Raw genomic sequence first — 8732 nt, 5'->3', positions numbered from 1 at the left:
CTCCTTCTGCGGGGGTGAAGGCAGCACTCATTTCAGGGCACACAAACCCAGAGCAGATTCTTTCCCATTCCCGGGCATTTACACGCAGCACTGCTTCTAGGGTACCATAATCTATATTTTCAGTTTTAAAGGAGGCTTTACAGTGATCTGAAAATACCTTAGGATCCTGCATCCTGAAGAAGCACAAAAAAAGCATCTTTACATGCTTCTAATTGTATCTTTTTTTTTCTTCCTGCTTTACATATTTTCCTGCTTTTTTTTCCTTTTCTTTGCTAATTATAAGACTCATTTTAGAAATTAGTCTTGTCCACTCTGGAAAATAGAAAATTAGTAAAAACATGGTAGCATGAAAATGAAAGTAAGCCTCGGGAAAGGTAATTGTTTATAACTGAGGGGTTTTGTTAACTCCTGTGCCTAATTAACACACTACAAAGGGGAGCCTTTATTGAAACTTCCACACCCTGCTTTCTCAATTAAGGTACAAGAGAGATCATAATAAAAAGGGCATGGAGACAACTGGTATGTCCTCTAGCAAAGCCAAACCTGATTTAGCATTCCTTAAATACATTAAAAAACCCTGAATATACACATACCTTCTCTTCCTGCATATGATTCTTTTTCCTCTATGCAATGCAAAGCTCTTTCTCATGGATTCCTCATAGGAACAAAAAACTTAAATTATGATCCTCATTGCTGATGTGTTTTTAGCCCACAGGAAAAAGGGGCTGGGATGATTATTTTCAGGGTTATGATGGCTGTTAGAAGAAACTTTGCAGGAAAGCTGAATCATCGGGTGAGCATCTTGTTTTCATCTTTTTGTGTTTTGCTATCCCACATCTAAGGGGTGGCTTATGAAAATTCAAAAGGCTTTTATACATGTACATTCCTCTATAAAGAGTCAAAGAATTATAGGCCTCTGTGCTGTCTTGCAATTAGCTGCAAACATATGTACAGGTGTGTGTTTCAAGTTCAGTGTTAGATGCAGCTGTAATCAGAATGGTAGAGTAGCGAGAGCTTTAAGGATGCTTTTACTCCATGTGTAAACAGAAGAGCCAAGGAGGGGGTAGATAGGATTTATGATAGATTGAATACATTGACCCACTAGGCAGAAAACAGCAGGGCTATCTTCTGATTTCATGCCTTAGACTTGTATTATGCTTGGGTCTGTAACTCAAAGTCCAAATATTCCCTTCCACAAAAATACCTTTTAACCTTTCCCCCCCCCCCCCCTTTTTTTTTTTTGTTTGGTTCGTTGGTTGTTTGTTGTTTTTTGGTTTTTTTTTTCCCCTGAGCCAGAGCAGAAGGCAGCAGTGCTTCCAGGATTCCTTACATCCTAGCCTAACACAAGCTGCTACCTCACATAAAGGAATTTCAGAAGAAGCCCCCAAGCACTTTTATCCTGTGTGTTTGACTCCTCTTAACACACTCCTGTCTCTTGGTAGCTGAGATGTATTGCAAAGCAGGTGCCAGCCTGCAGTTGTGCAGCTCAGTATTGCTACTCCTCAGTGAGGTATTGATTTTTGACAGGAGTTGTGTGTTATGCAAACATGCAGGATGCCCCGTGAGTTGCTTTCTTTGTTCCAGAATAACCCCAGGAAATGATGCTTTAGTAAGTGGGAAAGAAGGTGACTGTTAAATGGAGCTTGTCTGTACCTCAGCGAGAAGGTGGTTTCCCACAGTGATGGTACCCCATGTATCTGTTGGTATTTTCTCACATCCTACAAAGCGAATGCCTCAGTAAGTCCTGGCTAATTTTCTGCCTTCTATGCCAGTGCTGTCAGTTCAGTCTTCCGGTCCATCCACCTGACTCAAACACAGGCCTGAGAATCAATGCATGGATCTTCTTTGTGCCCAGCTTCCTGCACGGGCCCATATGTTTCCAAAGGCAGAGCAGATTGGCATAGCTGTACAGAACAGTCCACGTGGACAGTGGGAGGCTGAGGGAGCTGGGCTAATTGAGGAGGCTCTCAAGGGAGCAGGAAAAAAAGTCCCAAACGTGGGAGGGAATCTTGGCAGAAATGAAAAGGGGGGTTGTTGAGCAAAGCATGCGTTGGCTTCAGATGCACAGAGCTTGCAATATGTTACGCTGAGAATCTGTGGGTGTGTTTATAAGACCTGCTGCTGACATGCAAGCACAAAGGATGTAGCCTCCTCTTATCAGAAAAATGTGGGCTTCGGTCTTGCAGAAGAGGGAGAGCGAATGTTTGTGTAACTTCACATTGAGTCTTCTTTCTGGTTGTAGCCCAACATAATGGTCCCAAAGTTTGACTTTGACTGGACTGACCTTGGTTTCTGGCAGTCAAAAGTGATGTCCTTAATTGTGGCAGGCTATAAATGAGTTGGTTCCCCTGCAGTTCCCACAACAAAGCTACAGTGAGAATCTGGATTACTTTCTACAGCACTGGAAAAATCCCTTGTTCCTAGCATCTCTTGGGCATACTAGAATATTTCAAGCTAGTTTCACTTTGTCCTCAGCCAGCTCCCTGGAATGAGAACCACAGAGCCACTTAATTTGAGCAAATATTTGGCCTTGATTACTTTTGCAGGCTGAGCCCAAAAACAAACAGCAAACATGAGGTAAACTGAGAGGCACTATTAGCAGAGCAAAAGCTCACACAGTAACCTCGGGAAAGGCAGCAAGCTGAAAGTAGGGGTGATCTTATTTTTTTGTAAGGAGGGGGAGAAAACAAGGGAGACTAAATTCCTGTTGGGAGAGGAAGAGGGAAGTGAACCTCCAGTTGGATGCCTTTTGTTTAGAGGACCATTAAAGGTGACTGATGCTGAAAAGCAATTAAAACAATGACAAAATTGTGAAGTAGTTAAACACTATCACCTTTATGCATTCTCTGAACTTAGTCCTGTTTTCCAAATAGCACAGTCACCCTGCTACTGAATTCTTGGTTCTGTGAAAACATGGCCCAGCTTGAGACCTATGGAAGGAAAAGAGAAGCAGATGTGGTGTAAAGCTCTCCACAGCCCTACCTTACCTGGATGAATTAAACAACATTTAGATAGATTTGTCAATCTCTTTAAAGTATTTTTTCCTTATCAATATCTGACCCAAGCCTGGCAAATGTGTTTGCTACCTGAGCATCACAAGCATGACAGGTGCAGAGTGACAGAGGGACTGGGGAGGGATGTTATTCTCCTTTCAGCTTATCCTCTGATGAGTAAGAAGAATGCTCCCAAGCCCTTCTAAACTCAGGAATCTGAAGCATTTCTTACCCCCTCTGAGAAAGTGAGAAGGAAGAGGAGGTATTTGGGATGTTAATAAAGGATCCTTAGCAGCTTGTTGAACCAGGGAGCTGTGAGGCCAGGACAGACAAGCCTAAAATTATGTGCATGTACCACTGAAGGAGCTAAGCTGTAAGAGATTGTGTGAAAATGTTTCCTGCAGGAAAGAGCTGCTGTGCTTATTTAAGGCAGGTAGCAAGATGTGTTTTGCTGGCATTTTGGACAAGTCTGGGTCAGCCCAATGCAAAAAACTCAGATTCCAAATATCAGGTTTAGGGTGAAGATACTTTTGCTGGATGGCTTGTATTCCTGTTGGCCCTTTTATATAATGATGTTGGATGCCAGCTTCCTCTGAATTTAAAGCTGAATAGAAAACAGTGAGTGGCAAGAGAACAGGACTAGAGGAAACAAGGTTAGGAAGAGGATATACTGAACTAGAAAATGTCTGTTACTTAGCATTGTGATTGCATTTAGATGGTAGACATGGTAATATTAGAACTCCTTGAAATTCTGTGCCGTTATTCTTAGTATATCAGATCAGGAATGTGGTGTCTCTAACCATGCTGTAATCTCATCTCAGGGGTTGGGGGGACTCACAAGCTCCAAGAAGAGTTATCCTCTGCCCAAGACCAAAGTTTTCATTTAGGCATATTTCTGAGGATACTTCCATGACTTCAGTCAGAGCATAGCCATTTGATAACCTGCTTCCCCAACAAACATCCCTTCTACAAGATGGTGTCACTTCCACTTTATATATGAAAGAAGGGACTCTGGCACACGATAAATATACTTACTGTGCTGCATAACCAATGGGTAGAGATTTATGCCTCTGAATGGTATCCCAAACTAGCAGAGATGCTGTATGTAAATGCTTTATCAGCTGCAACTCTTGTCATTCATGTGTTAAGAAAGTAAAACCATGTTCTTCTTTTACTAAAGCTGAAGCAAGAACCGCAGTGAGGGAGTGGGAGTTCAACAGGCTGTTCACACAGGACTGTGTGGGTGGAGGGTTGGGGAGAGGTGAAAAGTAGAATAACTGTTTTAAATGCTAGAGTATGCCAGGTATGGCTCCTCCCCAGTCTTGGGGTGCAGGTATAGTTCCCTCTTAAATTTTCTCCATCAGTAAAGTCAATTTGAAAGACTTCTGTCACAGTGCCTCAGTTTAATCCCTTCAGTTGTGCTGATGCATCTCTCTGTGGTCCTATAAACTAGATCAGTGAACTGATCTTTCTTCTTAACCTTCTTTTTGAGCTTTATTTCAGTGATCCAGTTTACAATATGGCTTTTGAAACATCTGCATCAGCACCACTGGAGCAGCAGTAAGCTATGACAGCACTAGGTATGAACGGCTAGTGGAAAAATAGACATCTTCAACTAGCTTTGCTGATGAAGCGGGCATGATGGAATCACAACCTGACATACGAAAATAATCCATACCTTTTCCACAGCCATGACAGAAGTTGGGTAGTCATGCTAAGGGTAACATAATTCTGTAAGAAAAGGGCTATTCCCCTCCTAACATCTGCTACTGGCTGCTTCTGAGACAGGCTACCAGGCCACATTTCCCCTACTGTGGTCCAGTAAGGGACCTTTTATCAGCTCTAGTAAAGGCTCTTTTATGTCAGCTGCTTCTAGTAGAATTTGCATGAACAGAGCTAGAACTTGGGCTTAAATGGTTAGTCACTAAATTTGTGAGCTCTGACCCCTGCTGTGGAAACATCACTTGCTTTCACACCTTCCACATCTCAAGTTCATGGTTTTCCACCTTCTGCACTCTCAGTTTGGATTTGGCATTTGTTATGGGAGCAGAACAGTAAATAATTGGTATACAGGGAAGTTATGTGCTAATGGATGGCGCCTAAACTGCAGACAAATTTCAGGTTGTTCAGAGGACACAGGCGTGAAGTCATAAATTGCCTTCTTCTACAGACCCACCTCCAAAGAGCCATTTCCTTTTGTTACAGTATGTGAAAACCCGTCAAGTTTTCATCTGCATTTATAGTTGCTGCTTTGTATAGGTGTACATACTAAAGCCACTCCAGAGATGCGTTTTTTGGAGAAATTCTAATTATGAATCTTCACTGAAACTACTTATGTTTCAGGCTTTTGCAAAAGCAGAGCTCAGGCTTCTTAGCAATACCAGATTGTGACATTCTCCAGATCTGTACACGTGCGGTTTCTGTCTAAAGCCACTGTGGTGAGCATTTAGCAATGTGACTTCTCCGATGAAGCAAACACCTTTTCTCTGCCACTCTTCTTGTTTCATTCTCTCAAGCTTGTCATTCAGAAACTAATTTTGGAAGAGGTTTCTTCTGCCTCACAAAGCACTGGAAATTATTCACCAAAATTAATTTAGCTGCTTTACCTGTTTGTCAGATACAGAAATCAAATGTCCCTGCATTTATTGTTGATCGCAGGAGTGCAGGCTTCCCCAGGGATTGCTGTTTGCCAAGAAACTTAAGCCCAATTGTTTTGGATTAGACCAGTGTAGGGGAAAACACTGTAGTTCAGCAAAGTGGGCATTTGTTTGGTCTGCAGTTAAGGCTGGCAAATTGAAGAGGCATCTCTGGATGCTCAGTGCTTCGCGGATTTTTTTTTTTTTTTTTTCCTCTCTAGAAATACTACATTACCATTAATTTACACACCCCCACCCCCACCCCCCACCCCCCCACCCGGTAAATCTGTCTGCTGTTGAGATGATGTTTTTCCAAATTCAATGACCGTTACAGGTTTGTACTTCCAAAGGATGCTGTCTTGCAAAAACTGATGAAAAACATGAGTGAAGTTCATCAGAAGGATCCAGATAAACATCCTGTGAAATTGTAGAAAGTAACAGATGTATAGAATTCGTATGATAGCTTTTTTAGTCATACTTGTTTCTCTCTGAGGTGTGTCTCATTCCCTGGGTAACTTCCTGCCACCAGATCTATTTTCAAAGTAACCAAGCTACACAAAACATACATTTCAAATCTGACTTGCCTCAGCTACTGCAGATCTACAAATCTGACCATGAGGGAAATAGACAAAGTTTTCAAAAGAGGTGGGATACATATTTTAAGGCAAAGGATGGTGTAAACCTGCAGCAATATTTGTTCTGAACTCAGTTTTGATGCTTTACTGATGAAGTCATCAAGAATGTTTTGATGTTGATTAAACAGGAGTGGGACCAAGTTCTCAAATTAAAAAAAAAAAAGAAAAAAAAAGAAAAAAATGCCAAACCTTAAGAAGACAGTCCAGCCTGGCCTTAGCCTTAAATCTTAGCGTCAGGAAGAGCAGATTACATATGAAAGTTGCAAGAGTCAGAAAATAATAGAAGGATGTAGAATGGCCAGTGTCATATGTTCTTCAAAACCAACTTTGTTGCAACCTTTTTATATCTATATTTCATGCTTGCAGTTATTTTTATTTCCCACATTACTACTGCTGCCAGTTCATTCTGCCTTTTGTATTTACTTTCCCAGCTAAGATCTGCTATGTTTCTCCAGTAAAAACTTCATTTATACTTCATACTGATGACTTTCCTTCACTTACCTTTCCTTTCTCAGTCACTTGGCTGAAGGACCAGCCTCTTGTGTTCTTAAAAAGCTTTTGATATACGAAGTTGCCTCCACCATTTTCATTGTGCTTCATTTTTGTGGGAGAATTTAAAGCCTTGTTGTTCAACCAGTCCTTTGCAGGTGTTGGTATTTTTTTTTTTTTTTTTTTCATGGATACTGCAGCTTGTTTCACCATCTAAAGTATCTGGTTATGTGGGAGTCTGGTTGTCACAATTACAGCTTCCTTTCATTTTCTGCCTTGATGTACTAATGAAGACCTATGCAGTATGTTCCCTTCCCATTGCTGAATTAAATTCTCATCTCTATTTTGTACCTGTATTTACATTTCTCATCTCTGGTCTTAATAATGACATCCCTGTATCCCTGACACTCAGCTGTACAAACCTTTCAGTGATTTCTCCCACTGCCTTTTGTGTTTTAAGATACAAAGGTCTAGCATTGTTTTCAAACTGCTGCAGTGAATCTTTCTACGCCTGAAGTGTTTCACTTGGACAAGAGGTGCTTACTCGAGACACTCCTCTGCTAACCTCCCTCTTTATTCAAGCCTCTTTCAGATCATCTGCCTCTTACACGTGTAACTTTGATACTGCCCATTGGTTAACTCCACCTTCCATTTTTCGTCCTTGGCACCTACATCTGCACACATGCCCTCCTTTGCAGAAAGTAGGAAACCCCCAAGGGAGAGAACCTTGTATTTCTGCATGCTTGTAAAGTGTGCGGTACACCTCATCTGCATAGCTGGACCTGGCACACGGACTTCTGTATGCTGTAGTCTTTGCAGAAGGACTTCTGTCTTGCATCTTGGCTACTGCGTCTTCCTTCTACTTGTCCTGAACTTCAGCCTTAAAGAGCGCTGTAGTAAATGCGAAGAGGCAGAATTACACCGCCTCTATCTTTCCATACCTCTACTGCTCTGCATGCCTTTTTAAATACATTATGAGCCTCCTTTAACATACGCACTGGCGGCTCAATCACTTCAGCAGCATCAGGAGCTGCTCACACCAATGCTTCCGCTCGCCCCAGTGCTGTCCCTTTACTGGATGAAACAAATTCTGACTCACGCCTGCCTATGACGGTTAATCTGCACTATAAGGGCCACCCCTCCGATTTCCGAGGGCTTGTGGCATGACCTGCGGAGGACGGGGTCGCAGCCCGTGGCCCTGCTCGCGGAGGTTGCCCCGAGTTCCCTTCTCCCCGCCCCGGGGGCACGCTGGGGCCGGCAGACCCCTCAGGCCGCCAGCGGGGCCGCGTTCCCGGGGCAGGCGCTGGTACGGGGCATTGTGGGGCCGGCCTGGCGCGGGGGATTGTGGGAGCGGCCCAGAGCGGGCAAAGGAGGGGAGCAGTGGGACCGCGGCCCGGCCCCGCGGCGGGCGGGGGAGCTGGGGGCGGCTGCGCAGCGCGGCGCCGCCCGCCCCTCCCGAGCCCCTCCTCCGTCTGCCGGCCGCCCGCGCGGCCGCGGGGCTGGGTCGGCCGCCGAGGGGCGGGGCCCCCTTCCCGCTTCCTCAGCGGCTCGCCTCCGCTCTGCGGCCGGCTCCTATTAGCGGCGGCGGCCGTCAGCTGGCGGTGCCGCGCAGGGGGCGGGGCGGAGGGGCTGGGCTGGCGGCACTGCTGGGCCGCGGCGGCTCCACCCGGCCGGGCGCCTCGGAGTGCCGGCGAGCGGGAGGCGGCAGCGGTGGTGGTAGTGGTGCCTGCGGGAGGAGCTGGCAGCGTGCGGACGCCACTCTCGCCGCGAGGAGCGCAGCCGCTGTGGCGTTTCCCTTCCTCCGCTGTCTCTGGGCTCAGGTGAAGCTGGTCGGGGGGGGTGGTGGGCGCGGATGGCTCCGGTTTGCACCCCCTGGCACCGCGCTTCGCTCCCGCGCGGGTTTCGCGCCTCTTTGTCGGGCCGGGAGAGAGGGTACCGCGCTCTCCTGCTTTCCCCGCGGAGCCGGGCGGCGGGCAGCT

General features: G+C 45.3%; 1 protein-coding gene across 2 annotated transcripts in view; it reads left to right on the top strand.

Annotated features, from left to right (window-relative positions):
- Positions 1-8390: 8390 nt before the first annotated feature.
- MYH9 (myosin heavy chain 9) overlaps positions 8391-8732 on the top strand; it is a 74698-nt gene continuing 74356 nt past the window's right edge. The window contains exon 1 of one of the 2 annotated variants that reach the window (XM_074902414.1): positions 8391-8573. The gene's annotated coding sequence lies outside the window, so the exon portion shown is untranslated. The remainder of the gene's footprint in view (positions 8574-8732) is intronic. The other variant, XM_074902415.1, reaches the window with a different exon arrangement.

The sequence above is a fragment of the Athene noctua genome, chromosome 3 (genome assembly GCF_965140245.1).
Source record: "Athene noctua chromosome 3, bAthNoc1.hap1.1, whole genome shotgun sequence".
In the NCBI taxonomy this organism is placed as follows: domain Eukaryota; kingdom Metazoa; phylum Chordata; class Aves; order Strigiformes; family Strigidae; genus Athene; species Athene noctua.
The sequence above is the reverse complement of the archived record's forward strand: the minus strand, read 5'-3'. Positions and strand labels throughout refer to the sequence as shown.